The 17535-nt window shown below is 38.1% G+C and overlaps 1 protein-coding gene across 8 annotated transcripts in view; it reads left to right on the top strand.

Moving 5' to 3' along the window:
• Nucleotides 1-497: 497 nt before the first annotated feature.
• Nucleotides 498-17535, top strand: part of HERC1 (HECT and RLD domain containing E3 ubiquitin protein ligase family member 1) — a 107073-nt gene continuing 90035 nt past the window's right edge. For all 8 annotated transcript variants that reach the window (XM_075713745.1, XM_075713743.1, XM_075713744.1 and 5 more), the window contains exon 1: nucleotides 498-549. The gene's annotated coding sequence lies outside the window, so the exon portion shown is untranslated. The remainder of the gene's footprint in view (nucleotides 550-17535) is intronic.

Genomic DNA, 17535 nt, shown 5'->3' with positions numbered 1-17535 from the left:
GGGAGGTGGCGCGTTCCCCGTCCCCGCGGCGGTCCCGCCGTTCGGGGGCTGCTTTGCAGCTTGCCTAGCCAGGGAGGGGAGACCCTGCGGCCCCGCCATGGCAGGGACGCCTTCCTGCTCGGGCGGGGGCCCGTTCCCTCGCCGAGCTGGGCTGCCGGTCGGTGCGCGCCCCTGCCCGGCGGGCCGAGCCCCGAGCGCGCTGCCGCAGCCTCTCCTGGTCGCCGGCCGAGCCGGCCGCAGGCTAGCGCGCGCAGAGGCGGCGCGGAGCGGGCGGCCGCGCGCCCAGCTTTCCCGCGGCGCGGCCGGCGGCGGCTCGCGGCCCTGCGCGCGGAGGCGGGGAGCTGCCGGCGCCTCGCGAGACTCGCGCGGTAGCCCCGCGAGATCTCGCCGCCTCCCTCCCCCCGCCCGCCCGCGTCATGTTTTCTCTTTGACAAGCCGCCGCCGTCGCCGCCGCCGCAGGAAAGGACGCGGCTCCCGGCGGGGACTTGCCGCTCGCCTCGGCCTCGCGGAAGACCCGGACGAAGGTCCGCCGCCTGCCCCCGCTGCCAGGTGAGCGCTCGGCTGCGGGGGGCTGGCGAGCCCGGCCCCCGGTGGGCACAGGGGTGGGAGGCCTGAGCGAGCCCGTGGCGGCCGGGGGAGGGGGGGCTCTCCTCAGCGCCGCTCCCCACCTAAACAAACCGCTGCCTGGCGGGCGCGGCCGCGGCCGCGGGGGGGCCGCTGCAGCCCCGCGGCTCCCCGGCACGGCCCCCCCGCCTTGTCACGCGGGGGCGGCTGCACCCGCTGCAGCGCCGACGGGCTGTTGGGGGGGCGCGGGGAGGCGAGGCCGCAGCCCCAGCCACGGGCGCCTGGGAGCGGGGATGGAGGAAAGGGGGAGGCAGGTGCGGCCGGGCAGATGGCAGTGCCCTGTTGCTGGGGGCGAGGGAACGACGGGCGTCCAGCAGCTCTACTTCCTTTGTAGTGGGGGGAGGAGGGGGCTTTTTGTGCCTCTTCAGAGCACTGTAAACTATAGAAGATCTGGGTGGTGCTTCGGTTTTGATCCTCGGAGCCTGTGCTTTTCCCCTTGAGCCTCACGAATGCAGTTGTAGCGTGGCCGTGCATTCTTCCCCCAAGTGTTAAATGCATCTCTGGCTGTGTGCATCCTAGGTGGATCTGGCTGGTGTCACAGAATTCTGTCTGAAATTTGTCGTGTTGGCCTTTATCAACTGTATATGTGACTGTAGGTGTTCCGTGTATCTCCAGACCTGTCGTCTGAATGGCATTGTCTCCCCATGGCGTATTTGCTGGCTCTTATTTGCAGTACTGAAAAATTACATGTGTACTTTTACTTAGAGATGACTTATTTTGTATTCTAAAGTGATGTCCTAGGAGGTGCGTTGGTTTCTTTTTAACTGCATACAGTTAGTTTCTTTTAGAAGTTACTGTATGCAAGCTGCTGTTCATTTTTTTTTAGGGGCAGAACCCTATTGTTACGCTCTCTCCATTTCAGAGTGTGCATAGGAGAGGTTTATGTGAAGTTGGTGAAACATCTTCATCTTCTGTTGTTTTAGACCTTTCTTCATGTCACATACCTAAATTGATTATTGCTTCGTGGACTGTTTAATTTGCTGTAGGTGCAACCATGTGCTCTATATACATGTATATGTATTACATACATATTTGTACATGTATATATACACATGTACATATTATGTCATGAGCTTAATCAGATTTGTAGTTTAGCTAAGTGTTCTATGCTGTTGCTTCATAACAAAACCTCAAAGCTGTAAATTTACACATACTGAATTTAATGCTACTTGCTAGAGTAAACCATATCTTCTCCATTGCATAGGAATTTGGGACTGCAGAGGACTTGGATCTCAGGATTGAGTCTCACATAATTATGAGGAAAAATATAATAGACATTTAGTCTAGAGAGGTAGATTGTATACCTGGGCAGCCTGCTACTGCTTCCCAATATTCTAAGAGGAATCTGTTAATTTTGTGTGAAAGATTAAAAGCTGTACACTGTTAAGGTACTACAGGACAGAAGAAGGGCATTGCCAGTCTCGTGTATCCTTGCACTTGCAAGGAATTTGTGAGGTGGCTTTATACATAGTAGTTGTGCCTCAGAATGAAACATCTTAGGGCCTCTTGTCTCCAAGTATAAACAAACCTGTATATGTTTGAGGCTTTCCTCTCTGCTCTTATGTTCTTATTTAAATGTACCGTGTATGTTTTGTTCATTGTCTTAACATTAAGAGTAACCATGTTTTTGTGGCTGGAATTATGTAAGTTGAAGGGAGGGGGTGAGGGTGTTGAAATTTTTTTCTGCGAGCTGTGTAAAGGAGGTATTGATATCTAATCGTTAATTAAGAATAATAGGGATATAAAGTCTTTGACTTATTTTTGCTGAAGGACTGCTTGGCATAGTAAGAATATAACACAGCAGTTTTTTATTCATTTAATCCTTGAACTGAAAGATAGTTTACCAGTGAAATCTTTTTCTTATGTTATTTCAAAACTGAATTGAATGGGTATTAGTTGATTAGGAAAGGATGTAAGTGGCCTGACTACAAATCTCAGTTGTTTTTTGTCTTTAATTTACCAATTTCAGATAGCCATAATCTTCCTTTTTTGAAGGAAACAGTGCAGGGGTGCTCTGCATGTTTTAAAGTATCAGTGATGACTGGAGTGGGACCATTTTACAGATGGGAAAAACTACATGTGAAATTAGTCTTTGTATTTTGGTAGTAAAATCAAGAGTATATAGATTTAAATACTTTTGTTTAAGACTCACTTTTAGTATTCCAATCTTTCAATTTTTAATGTAATTATTCTTGTAATTATCATGGGGTAGGGAAGCACTTTTATCCCTATTTTGGAAATAAGTAATGGAGACAAAAATTGTATGTATTTCAGGAAGACTTGGTGGAGCAGGCATTTGAGTTCTGGTCATAGGTTGTTATGAAGTCATTATCCTTTCAATGCAACAGTCTTCATTTCAATACTGTACAGATGCTCAATCTTCCTCTGTTTATATAACTTGAAAGATTTTTATCGTGCACTAGTATGTTTTACTTAAATGTAGGGTGCATTTGTCTGTGTCTGATTTGACTTCCTGGTGTCAAAGTCATCTTACTGAATGGTGAGTACTGTGTTGGTTGTGTTTCTTTCTCATGACTGGTTCTCAGAAGTACTCAAAGTCTGAAATTGCTGGCAGGTTTTCTTTCTTTTTGTTTCTGTGTAGTGGTTCACAGTCATGGAACATTCAAATCCATTAGGTGTCTTCTCTTTAAAAATATCTAAAGTAGCCATCAGAAAATGAAGCTCTACTTTCCTAGGGCTGCTGAAGTAACTGGCAGTGTGCTGCAGCTGCTTACTGTGCATCATAGCAACTTCATAGTAACCCTTGTAATTTCTGAAGATTTAAAAAAAAAAAATAGGCTGGAACCCAGTGGCTATGGAATTTGCCAGTCAACAGCAAGTGTAATTGTGGCCTGGGAACTGGCCAGGTATATTCTCTGGCCTTGACTGCCTGTTGTGATTGACCTGAGGTCATCAAGCTAGCTGGGAGTATGTTTAGGTGGCTGAAGCAATCATGTTCTCTCCTGGAAGCTGGAATTAATTTACTGTTTAGAGAAGACCCTACAGTTTGTGTCCTCCTTACTAGTAATACATTTTTTTTGCTGTCAGCACTGCATAATACAAAAATTTCATCCTCAAACATTTCCTTACAAATGCATGAATTTATACAAGAGAAGTTTCTTTTCCAGTTAGTTATACTGGGAGTACTCTGAGTCAAGAAATGGAAATGTTAACACAAAGTGTATACTTTGCTTATTTTGCATTTAAGTTGCAGTCTGGCTCTTGAGTACTTGTGTTTTTACTCTCTGAAATAACAAATTGCACATTAAAGCAAAAATGGGCTCAACTGTATTTTAAAGTAGAATTACCTACACCTTATTCACTGTATTGCAGAGGAAGAAGTGATTCAAAAACTTGTTAAGAGGACCATGAAATAATTAGGTTGTAAGTCACCCCTGGAGGTCATACAGCATAGGATGGTTTGGGTTGGAAGAGACCTTTAAAGATCATCTAGTCCACCCCCCCTGCTGTGGGCAGGGATCTCTTTCATTAGATCAGGTTGCTCAAAGCCCCATCCAACCTGACCTTGAACACTTCCAGTGATGGAGCATCCACAGCTTCTCTGGGCAACCTGTTCCAGTGGCTCACCACCCTCATTACAAAAAAATTTCTTCCTTATATCCAGTCTAAACCTACCTTTTTTTTTTTTTTTTTTTTTAACCCATACTTGATGCATGGGGATGTCTGCTTCTCAGCTGCTCTTTTAATTAACTGCTTTTGATCATATGTGTGTGGACTGTCTTCTACAGTCTCAGCTTTTACTTCAGTGTACTTTTATGCATTTGAAAAAGTAATGGATTAAATTGATTCCCCCTCCCCAGTGTCTGTGCTGAATAGTAATAATAAACTTTTTTTTCTCTTCTGCTTGGGTAGGTTTTGTACAGCACCCAAAGGTATAAGGGTTTACATTCACAAACCATGATTAGGTTCTTGTATAATTTTCTTTATAAACATAAGGGCAAAAGAGCAAATAGATTTCATTTCTTACCAACTTAAAAATAACTTGGTCCTCCTTTCATCTGTCTCCCAAAAGATTTCTGGAGTGACCAGTTATGACCAGCTGAAAGCACAGGGTTATATTGGTTCCAGTAGTAGACCTGATAATGAATAAATAATCCTAAAGGAGCCCAAAATCATGTAGGAAGACTAAATTTGGAAGAATATTGGTAGAACCTCAGCATGGCTTACCTGACAAATATTCTGAAGCTGGGCGGAATTTAATATTTGGAAAGAGAAGTTGATACTTGGCTGCAGAACTAATCTGAATTAGGATATCAGTGATTTGGTTTCCATATGCTGAGCAGAAGGCTACTACAAGGAGCAAAGATAGTAGACATTGTGACCAATAGAGACAGATGTTCACATAAATCAATTACTGGTAGTGTGCGTTCCATTGTAACATTTTTCTTCTGAGTGAAGAACAATCTGCTGTAGCTGCTGTTCTTGCTTGCTCTTTCTGATTTAGTTCCTTTTGCTTATTGTCTTGCTGTTCCAGATTTGTAGGAGACCATGGCTTATTTTTTCTGCATTGTTTTACTGGCTGTCTCCTATTATCCTAGCATCTCTCCCTTTTTCCTTTTTTTCTGCTTCTAATATCTCTTTTTGCCTCTAGTTTTAATTCTCTGTTAATTTGTAGTAATTTCTCTGCAGTGTCAGTATTTTCTGATTTATCTTTTTCTCTTTTTCTTTCCCATGACTGTTTTGTATAGATTCCCATTCACCTCACATCTGTCATGACACTGCATATAGACTAAATGTATTGGCCAAAACCCACATTTGAGGAACATTACCTTGCACAGTGATCTGCAGTGCTTTCTGGCATGAGTAAAATACTGAACAAATAACTCTTTTAGGCAACATTATGTCCTGTTATCATTGGTTTTAGCTGTCTTAGTTTGCCCTGGCCATTAGTAATACGGAACATCTTGCAGGTTTTGCATTTCTTCTAGGTTTTACATTGTTGGCCTATGACAAAGCAGGATTTTAATTAATTTTATATATTCCTGGTTTCTAAATTAACCTTTCAAGAAAAAGGCTGTAAATGTTGTTTGGAGCACTGATATCTGCTGCTAAATCACATACATACAACCCTTTATTTATGAGAAAATGAGAACAGTTTGCTTTTCTTTTAGTTGTACTTTCAGATTGTAAAACTTTAATAAGGATTGCAACAATTGCTGCATTTTAACAGTTGCTAGCATGTGAAGCATGATTCTTACTGGGACTTTGTGGCTCCTTTGTAAGAAATATGAAAGACTGGAATGGCAAAAAGTTCAGGTAGTATGTTGTTTTATGTATTGTTAGGAACTGTTAGGACTGGAACTCAGCAAAACCAGAAAACAGCCACTCTGTTGCACAAATTCAAGGTACATCTGTATCTTGAATTCCACATTCAGCTCTGGAGTCATACAGATGAACATAAAGATATATATATTGATGCTACGGGTAGGTCATTATATCAATATAGAAGATCATATAGCAATAAAGGAACTAGGAAAAAGGCAAAGGAATATGATATGGATGATAGAGGTATGCAATGCTTCCGTGGAAAGAGAGTCTTTGGTTTCAGTTGATACTGCAGAGAAGAAATAAAATAACCGTACATTTTGTGTGTAGTAGTCGTATTAGGAATTGGACAGACTGTTGAGATAATAATTTAGAAGACTTAGATACAGAGTAATGACTTTGGTTTACTGGTAAGAATATTACATTTATTTGAATTAACAAAATAATTTATAAAGGTTCTAAGTGCTTATGCTACAACACTAAAATGTTGCAACTTTGAAGAGATTCCACATGTATGGGATTGCAGTGTTATCATCACGGTGAAGGAGTAAACAGAAGCATATTGTGTCAGGTTTTCAGTTGTATTTAAAATAAACTTAACTGTTACAGACCCGTGATCAGCTATGTATACAGAACTTCTGCCTTCTTAAGAACTTATCTGAAATAACATCCCAGAAGAAGGAAGTTTTTGAATAGTCAGTCTCACTTGCAGTGAATGAATTTAATTATATTCTTAATGAGCTAGTAGAATTACCTGATTATTCTGATTGTGAAATCTTATCCTGAGTTTTGTGTAAGCCGCAAAAAGCTTGATTTTTCTGGTCCATCCACAGAAATTATTTCTCACTGTTGCAAACAAAGATTTAACTACTCTTCACAATATTAAGGGCTGTAGTGTGTCCTGGCTGCCATCTGTTTAAATATGAAATGTTCTAATCCTTTTCAGAAACCACCCAGGTGACATAATGCTTAAAGTACCTCTAGCACAGTTTACTCTAGGACTACTCATGTTGAAAATAGTAAATGAAACTGCTGTGAACTTGAGAAAGATCACTGTCAGTGAACACACACTGAAGAACTCTGTCCTTTAGAAATACACAAATCTGCTTGTTTGTTTTGTTTATTTGTTCAAGCACTTGTTTCTTGCACTCTGTTCAGGAAACATCTTTACATATCCATTGGGGAAATGTGGTATAACGTTACAGTGAGGCAGTAAATAGAATTCAGGCGTGTGAGTTTCACAACCGGTTCTTTGCATGTACTTTATTTTTGATGTTTCCCGCCTTTGACTGTACAGACTTCCAGCTTCTTGTGTTACAAGCTTTTGTAATTAGGTTCCTATAAAATAAAGTTAAATGTAGTCAGCGTCTTACAAAGGTTGCTGAAGTTGCTAATTGCAGAGGAGAGAGTGAGTGAGTGCTTGTGAGGTTTATTTTTCCTCTGAGAAAACTTCAGATTTTTAGGACGTGTAACGTTTGCAGCATTATAGGTACAGTTTTTCAAGAGCTTTGCAGAAAATAAGGCTTTCAACTGCTTTTGAAGCAGTTCTAAGAGTCTGAGCCCTTAGCTTCTGTCAGAATAATTGGTTTTGTCTGTGCTTGATTTCTGCTATAGTCAGACTAAATTAAAGAAAAATGTGGTACTATGTAGCTACGTTAAATTCTGACCTCGTTAATATCTTCAGTGTGTGTGCTAGAGTCACTGATTTAAGAAAATGTATTTTCTTCATACTGACTGAAGATACCGTACCTCATTTTATGCATATTGATTCTCAGATTGTGGTTCATCAAGTGGTGCTGTCTTAATGTTTCCAGAATTCAGAAGCTTCTGGATCACATTTAAATGTTTTTTTCATTACCTTTCTAATATATGTTTTCACTTTTCCAGAAATTAATCCTGGCTTTGGTACAGGATATTATAACTTAACCCTTTATAAATACTGAAGTAATTTTCTAGCTCTTCCCACATATCTTCTAGCTTTTGGGATAGACTGTTGAAGCCGGTTTTAGTTGTTTTGTACCTAATACATTATTTATACATTTTATTCAGTTGACACTGTAGGGAGAAATAAAATTAGCTACAGTAGAATTTGGATAGAATGTTAAATTTCATCTACTCTTCTAAGAGTTGCTAAAATCTTTTTATAATTACAAGTGATAACATCCATGGTTTTTCTTTACAGAAGCATCGTACTAGCTTACTGTTGAGTCATAATATTGCTTCCTGCAACACATGATTCTCTCCTCTTACTTCTTTGACTGACATGCCATGCTTTTTCTGAGCAGAAGAATTTGACAGCATTTTCCAAATCTCCAAGTAAGAGGCTTTTGTGGTTTGTGTACATTTATAATTGTAGGCGTTTGTGATGATGACCTGATAGTCGAACCTTCCTCACTTGTATAACTCATGATGAGGTACTTGTGTTAAAGAAATGGACCTTGTACAAAACACGTTTCCAGTATTTTTGGTTGTCATAAAGAAATGTTTACAAAATCTCGTAAACAAATCTGGTTTTTATTTTGAAACAAGCAAACAAGTAAATGGAAGATTTGTGCTCTGCTTTCTGTTTGAGTGGCAGACTGCAAAAATGCAATCGGGTATGCTTAGCAGGAAGTATTATTACTGTTTAAGGGAAAAGGGCCATAAAAAACTTTGAAACTTATAATTGTGTTAGTTGAAGCATGATTTTTATAAGTTTGAAAATCTCCATGGACTGTGACAAGTGATGCCTAACGACTAGCTTAAAATATATTCCCCTTGTTTACTGTGTCCATTTGACAACACTATGTAAGACCAGTTTTGCCTTTTGTTCCTGTATTACAATGTTTACGTGTTTGTGCTTTCCTCCCTGTGTACAAGGTCCGAAGTTGTAAAATAACAATTAAGCAGAAGATTCAGGTATATGGGAAGTCATGCAATCATCCCACAAGCAATAGGAAATCACTGTACTTTAAGATTTAGCTACATTTCTGAGTTGATTGTTTAATATTTCCTTTTAGCAGTCTGGGCAGCAGTTATACCTTCTTTCTTTTTACCTGTGGGCTTTTGTTATTATTGAAATTCTTGATGGAATACTGATGATTGCCTGCATTTGGCAATGAGGTCAAACCACTGTGTCGGAGATCATGATGCTTTACCCTAAAATCAGCTCCTCCCTTCCACACATTTAGGTGGTTTCTGTCTGTTGGTAAGCTGAATGTGTGTGCTAAGGACCAAAGAAACAAAACAGGTTTTGTGGGGAAACTGTGCTGTTACGCTCTCTACTTTTTAAAATAGTCAGATAATATTCCTGTCTTCCACTTTTTAATGATTTTTTTACAGCCTTCTTTTAAACAAAACAAAAAACCCCTCTACTTTTTCTTGCCTTGACTCTCATACTTAAATCTCTTCTTGCAGGAATTTAGAGTTATCTCCAAATTTGGAGTTGCCTAGAGCTGTTCCGTATCTTTCTGTTCCTCAAAAAGAAGCTACAGTGTGTGCTGTAATCACTTTATATAGCTTCTGTCCTATCTCCACCTTTCTTTAATTTATCACAGCAATCTTTCCCTTAGATCTATACAGAGCACCTTCTCAGTAATCTCTTTTTTTTTTTTTAAATCTAAACCCTAGAAGGGAGCTTCCTGTTTACTTGTATTAGGATAAATTTGTCAGCTGCATGGAGGCAGTTCTTGGGTGACAAATTCAAATATCTCCCATAATTTCCAAGCTGAAATGGAAAGGGAAGACTATGGAAATTCCTTCTAGGAAGTTGTGTATACATTCTGTCCAAGGCCAATCTTCCCTGCTAAGCTCAGAAAAGGGACCTTTATAACCTCATAAGCTTTGACTTTTAACCGCATGCTAAAGTCCTTGTTTAATTATTATTATTCGTGCCCTTGGAGTATAGGTATATTTGCTGCACTTTCCCAATTCCGAAGTCCTTTGACTGTGTTGAAGTTCAGCACTTCTCTTATTGTTTTGTAGTGGTTTTTTTTTTTTTCCCCTCTAGTGAGTTGTTCTTACACTTGCATTTGAAGTTGATCAAAGCTGTCCCACTTACCTCAGAGTGAGAAGACCTAAAAACTTCTTGGTTTCTAGAACCTGTAGTGAAAGTCTGAAAAAAATTTGTTCTTGGAGATTTGTCAGTCTTCGTATCTGAGCGAATCAAGTGGATTTATGAGAACTCTAGTGTTTGCTTTGTTCCCCTTCTAGAAAAATCTACATGTTCCATAGATAATTTAGGAGGTGGTGGTAAGTGGCTGGAAAACTTACTGTTACTTTCCAGTCCTATTTTACCTTTTGTATGGCACACTATATAAACACAAAAATACATTTTACATAATTTTCCCTATAATTTCACTTTGATGTTTAACTGTGATGTTTTGAAAGAATTACTCCACTTTTGAAAATAACTTCTGTATAACAATTACTTATTTGTGCTTCAGACACATATACATTATTTACTGAAATATTTATAGTATGTACTATAAATACTGAAATATAAAGATTTATGTACATATAAATATACTGGAACATTTATAGTGGAATACCTATTTTGTTGTATCTCCTAGTCAGTTTTACATCAGGGTATTGCTCATGCATCCGTGCAGTCAGTGGCTTGGTATTTTATGTATAAAATAAACAAGCTGGAATTAGTTGCAAGATCAAGTTCCTCTTTCTGTTTCTGAGTGTTTAAATTGCAGTGGTGACAAAGAGAAGAAAGGAGCAGTATTTGTAGTTTATCACTTAATAATTTATTTCTGTTTCATGGAAATAACTTGTAAATTTAGTTATATGCATCTCCACTCTCTTATTTTATTCTTATTTAGGATATAGGGATAGTTCTTATTTCCTTAGAAAATATGCAGTTTTCCGCAGTAGAAGGATTTACTGTTTGCACTATTTCATTAGTGATATAAACTTAATCTTAATTGAAAGCTCATTTGTTCAATATTCTTTTATACTTAATGATTACTTGCAACAGCCTTTTTGCCTTTCACATTTTAATACATGTCATTTATTAGTTATTTTAGGCAAGCTTACATCTCAAAAATGAATGTTTTAAGTGATCTATTAGAAGTAGCTGTTGGTTTCGGGCTGAATTAATTCCTATTTAAGAAAACCAAACTCTTCAGTAACACTGAATATTTTAAATTCTTTAAAAATAGTTGCTAGGCCACTAAAGTCTGCATTCTCTCCCTGAAATATGACAACTTTCCTTTTTTTCCCTCTATATTTTAACTCAAAAGGGGAGACCTTGCATGTATTAATAATCATTAGTGTTTAATCTGTTTTGCTGACAAACACTTGCAGGCTCTTGGTTTTGTGTTTGTTTTCTTCCGAGATGCAGCAAACACTGTCTAAACCAAAACCTCTTTAAAATAATCCTGTAAGTAAATAGATGAACTGAAATATGTGGGAAAAGGGGAAATTAAATTTATTGTAAACTCTCATTCTCGCTGAGTTCTTGGCCATGTGGAAATGCATGCAAACCATTTAATTATTATAATTTCATAATGCTTAGAATTGCTTGTAAGTTGATTTATTTGAATTTTAAATGTAGTCTTATTATCTTCTTTTTATGCTTACTAGTTATTGCAAGATGTGAAGACTTCATCTTGAGATAGAATTTGAGTGATAATAGCACAAGGTAATTTGTATATTTGGTGTTAGTTTGTTTACATAATGGGGAAAAGCATGAACAGAGGAGAAGAGGTAGCTGGTTTGTACTTTTGTGCTTGAAAACACATAATCTGAAACATAGGGGGCTGGTCATTCATTATGCAGTGAGGTGTGGCTTTGGAAGTTGTAGGTTTGTCTTTGGGTGCATTTTAAATGGTGGACTGCTAAAAGGAAAAAGAGCCTTTGTCTGTGCTGCAAGTACGTTCCATGTTTCTTAAAACATTAAAAGAGAGCTCTCTTAGGCATGTTTTCTTTTGTTATTTAAATATGCTACTCTTTTTTTAGCTCAGGAAAAAAAACCCCTTGATTATGTTCCTCTTGTTTTCACAGGTTTCATTTTTAAGTTCTTCTCGTTCTCTTTCATATGATGCAAGAGGGAAAAAAAAAAAGCAGCATCCCAATTGGAAGTAAAGGATAACTAACAGCTTTCTTTGTCCTACAGCTTGCAAATATTCCAGTATAGTATTTGATGAAGCTGAGCCTTTTCTTCAGTTCAATTGCAGAGTCTGCAGCACTGTCTGTGACTCATGGAGCTGTTGAGCATCATTTTTCCCCCAGCTTTAACAGTAGTTTCCAAGAGGGTGGTGCACAAATGGATTTTCTTTCATCTTCTGTTTGGCAGCAGTTCATTCTTTTTGGAACTGCCAGTAGTATCACTAGGTTTCTGAATCTTCCTCCTAGCACTTGCTAATGAAAACCACTTTCCTGGCAGGCGTTAAGTTGGATAAGAAATAGCCAAATTCTTTTGTCTAAATAATGTTTATAAGGAATGCAGTTGACCTTTCAACTTGCCCTGGGTTTTGCTGAAGGTAGTCTCATGCTTGTATCTTTGCTTTACTTTCTTTCATGTCTCCTCTTTACTCCTAGTGTAACAAAGTTTCGTTCCCTACACTTGATTAGTGTTTACACTTGCTTAAATGTGTTCCTGAATTATTTTTTTTCTCACAAAGTCAACTCTTGGGTGGAGGTTTTCTACATTTGTTTCTAACTTTGTATAACAAAGAACTTGGAATTCTGAGTTATCAAACAAGCCCTGAAGGCAGTCTTAGTTACCTTCAGATTTATTCTGTTGCAGCTCAAGTTGCTGCCAGTGCTATTTTGAAAAAAAAAAATTCTACATCCAGGATACATAGAACTTGTTTTTTAGCATTTGCTATTTTCATTTTGTCCTAACTGTTCCCTAGAGTAAGCTTTTGAAATAGGTGTTAAATTTGGTAAGACTGTCTTGTAATCCTTGTTCAGCTATGAGTTTTAAGTCCATTTTAGTTGACTTACTGATCAGCAGCAGTAAAATATATGAGGGCATTTACTCCCCCAAGATGGCTATTTGCCCAACAGGACTGTGGTTCTAAAAGATATGACAAATGAGTTGTATTGCAAATTCTCACTACTTCATTTTTTTTCTTTTTTTGAGGAGGAAAAAACAAGGAATAAGGGAAGGAGAGCTGAGCCCTTGTGGTTCATATTTTGTCAATGTGAATAGGTTTTTCTCCACCTGGTGCTGGACAGATACATTTTTATATAAAGTAAAATATCAAAACTTCCTCTAATAATTCTAATTTTAAAACTTTGTTACGTATCTGGAAATTATGCAATAGGTAATGTTCAAGGCATCATCTTGGTTAAATCCTAGCTTTTTTGAACCAGTGAGAGCTGTGCACTTGGAAGATTTGGAGGTTTATGACATGTAAAATGTTGGCTAGTGATTTGACAGTAGAGTAAGTTATTTTCAGATTGCTGAAAGGAATATTTTCTCTAATTGGAGTCCCAAAATACGAAAATACAAACACATAACAAAATGTGATAGGGCTGCTTTTAAGGAGGAAACAGTTGATGCAATTTCAAAAAGATCTTTTGGTTGCTTTTTTGTTTTGTTTTGTTTTTTTTAATAGAAATCCCAAAAAGCTCTGGGAAGTTTGAATTTGGAACTTTGAATTCAAAGTATTTTAAGTGCTCCAGTGTTGAAATACTTTTATAAAGCTGTTGCTATACATTTAAACTTTCAGCTTTGTGCTGCTGCTGATGAAAGAAAAGTACTTCCTTTCTCCACTTCTTGCACACATTTCTTCCTTCTCCCTGTGTGCTTGGCCATATGATCAGCCATATGATTGGCTTGTTCGGAAAGTTGGTGGGACTACATGCTGGCCCACACTGGAGAATTGGTACCTTCCCCATTGTCAGCTGACCTTACAGTGGTTAGATATAGTAAAACGTCAGTGAGTATATTCACATGGTCTTTCAAAGTCAAATGTATTTTCTTTTTGCCTGCACTTAAAAAGAAATTAGATGTCCTTGCCTATGTTCTGAAGCAATTATAAACCTTGTATTTAAATAGTAGTCCTCTGGCAGTGAGCCAGAGGAAATAAACCTTACCTATAAACTGTGCTAGCCATTGTTACCTAGTTTCTGGTTAACTGCAGTGATATGTAGTTGCTATGCTTGTGCTCCACACAGAGACAATTTACATTTGTATTCAGACAGGATTTTCAGCATTATATCAAATCAGCTTGTTGCCATCAGTGGTGTGCGGTTGAAGACTGCTACCTGTCACATCAAACCGAATGTTATTTTCAAGATGGACCAACATACTTCTTTTGAAAGTTGCAGTAGGAGAGTAGGTCACTACTAAGAGCTCAGATTCAAGCTCCAGTGTCTATTTTTAGAGATGCGTACAAGGGGAAGAGAAAAAAAAAACTTCTCAGTTCTCAGGAAAAGGAGCAGTATTTGCACCTTTGTGGTAGATGAACAAGTTTTGAAGTTTCTGAATGAAGAACAGCTGGTGTAAGTATAACATAAAGCAAATGAATGAGTATTCAGGGAACTTCTTAATGTAGCTAGATCCCCGTGTATTGCCTCTTGAGAAGGCGCTAACTTTGTCACTGTGAAGACCAGAGTTTGGAAGTTTGCATTAATTGGCGTTTACAGTTGCAATTCAGATCAAATGGTAGTTAGCAAATCCTTTCTTCCTGACAAATGAGAAAACGTTCCGGTTTTTGTGTGATAGACACGTGTAAGGGTTTTGTCTGTTGTAATACAACTGAAGTTACTTGGGCAAGGCTCACTGAGGCTCAAATAAGGTTTTTGATGAAGGTCCTAATCTGTTTTAGAGAAAAATTGGCTGGAATAAAAGCAGGTGTTTAATAGCACAGAATGTGCTTTTTGGCAGGTATGTTGGCAGAAGAGCTGCAGTATAGTTCTCTGATTTTTTTGTTTTTTTTTTTTTTTTTTTAAGTGTGAAATGTCAAGTCTGAGAGAGAGCGAGGTTGCATTGTATGTTACCCGTTGCACTACAAGCATTACAGCTGTAGTAAGCACATCCTCTCACTAGATGGCAGAGAGATTCCCTCCACCCCTCCAGGATGTAGTTTTAAATTAGGTCAAATAGGACTCAGACTACCAAAGAACACAAACCTCTTCTCTCCTTCAGAGCATTGTGTTACTTTTTGGTGAAATTGTAATACATTAGAACTTGAAGGGTCAAAGAACAGAAACTGATCATGTCATGACTAATGATTATAAAACAGGAGTCAAATCTGTTTTGTACAATAGGAGGTAAAGCATTTGTGGGTTACTTAAACAATACTTCTTTTAAAAAGAGCAATTTGAAAACACTCTTTTGCTTTGAAAAAGCCTCCTTGCATATAAAGCTAGAAGTTAGCCTGAAAAAATTTACAGTTAACATCAAGAATCCTCTTGAAGAAACTGGAGTTCTAAATGCTACTAGCATTAAAATTAATGACTCAAGTGTCTCTTTGGGAGCAGGGTGGTCTATTTATTAATTTTTAAAAATTTTCTCAGACTTAGACCTTGAAGAACCCTGGACTCAATTAGTTGTGATCAGTCTGCGTTCTTGTAAGTGAGAAGTTTTTCAAGCTCAGTGGGTCTTTTTTTTTGTTGGGTGTTTTTTGGTTGGTGGGTTTTGGGGTTTGTTTTTTTTTGGAATTAGGGTTTTTTTGGTCACATTGTCAATACTTTTACTTTTGCAGTACTTGAACATTGTGTAAATGATAACTAAGAAACGTTGATCTTAACTTCATTGTAACTTCGCATAGGTATAGTTCTTGTGGTTTATCTTTTTGCTGTTGAGTTCAAAAGCTGTCTACTGAAAATACTGTGTTTATGAGGGTTAAAATATTAAGCAAAACAAGAATAAAAAATTTATTTTATTGGCATACAGGAATTGAAGTCAGTAAAAAAGTATCCTAAATTCGGTTGCAAAGCACTGAAATACTAAAATGCCACTAGATTGCAAGTAAACAATAAAACTAGTAGGACATTAAAGTAGATAGTCTTTGAAATCTCTGGGACATGTATAAATATGAAATGTTCAATGCACCTTGCACATACACTCTTCTATAGATTTCTCCTACTCATGCCAGCGTTCTGTTCCAGAACTATGAATAGGATCTGGCAATGAAGCCCTCACTTCATTTTTAAGTAGCTGGAAATCCCAAAAGATAGTTATTCCAAAATCATATTGCATTCCTTTTTTTTTTAGTCTTAAGTGTTGACAGAACAGCCTGAAATTGCAAGATGAAAGGAAAAAATGAGAAGAAATGGACTGAAAAGTTTTGTGACACATGCTGCATCAAGATATGTGAACTAGCTTGGATCTTGTCAACAGTATGCCTGTATCAACATGGTGCTGTGCTTGAGCTAATAAGCCCTGCTAAGAAACTATCCTAATACAAGCTTTGCTTGTATCAACTTAGTCTCATGTAGGCCAACACTTCTAGACCATGCAAACGCTGGTCTCTGCAGCAGCTTGCCTTTGGGTACCAGTGGCACACATTAATGGTTTTGGTTAGAATCATTTTTTGAGGAACACTAACATCTTCCATTTCTGAGCTTTAAACAATATGCATAGTATAGGAGTTCTATTCATTGCTTTATTCTTGGGAGAGTACTGTCCGCTGTATTTCCTTGGTTTTTTGTCTATGGAACGTCTTGCTGTTATATGAGAGATGTGGGCTGTTCAGCAGTTTACGTTTTTGTCAGAAAAGCTACCCCATTAGGTTAACTTCCTTTATCCTTATAAAATACCTGAACATGAGAGCAGGGTCACGCATTGTATAATTCAATGCAGACATAAATCATCATAATGCTGAGATATGCTTATCAATTCCACAGCTTTTTAGTTCTTCAGATCTAAATCTTGAATTACCTTGTCTTAAATAAATGCTGTTCATGTGTACTTTTAAAATAATAACCAGATAAACTAAAACTGTGGTGCTTGGAAGAAATGAATTATGGTGAGATGTATCATGACAAAGAAATGCCATGCATTGCTGCATTTATATGGAACACTCTTCCCCCTTACACCCTCATCTGTCTGTGAGAGAGCAGTCACTAAGACAGCATTAGGCACTTTCTAAATAAATTTAAAAAACAATTTACTTTATGACTATAAATATTGTAAAATTGGAACAAATTTGACTTTGTGTTCTTGCTGCAGATTACCTAGGATTTCTTTTTGTGATAGAAATCTCTTCAGGGAAGATGTTTTTGTTAGCCTGAAAGAAATGTTTTCCTGGTAGAATGACAACATAAGACTAGAAAAATTCTCTGTGTTGTGTATCAGAATTTATTATGCTCCGTTTCAAAAGGGTTTGCTATTTCCATTAGAAACTCATTGCATGATTTAACTGGGAACAAACTTCTGAGCTTTTCAGCTTAAATTAGTTTGTGATTGTTTTATACCCATTTGTTCTTGTGCCCATATTCTCCTTTTGCTTATTTAGCCATTCCCACCCCTTTTTTTCTCTGCGGTAGTCATAGAGCAGATTTCATTTTCTTTCATTTTTATGGTGTATTTATTTATTTGGATTTGCTGTGCTGAAAAGCCACACTCCTAGTCTTACCTTTAGGCTAGATTCTCTATTAGGGTAGATCAGAGGAATAATCTTTTTCTCTGCATGATCCAGTGTCAATCTTTAATGAGTTTAGGATATAGGTGACAGAAAT

Source organism: Pelecanus crispus, chromosome 7 (genome assembly GCF_030463565.1).
Source record: "Pelecanus crispus isolate bPelCri1 chromosome 7, bPelCri1.pri, whole genome shotgun sequence".
In the NCBI taxonomy this organism is placed as follows: Eukaryota; Metazoa; Chordata; class Aves; order Pelecaniformes; family Pelecanidae; genus Pelecanus; species Pelecanus crispus.
This window is presented reverse-complemented; position numbering and strand designations above follow the sequence as displayed.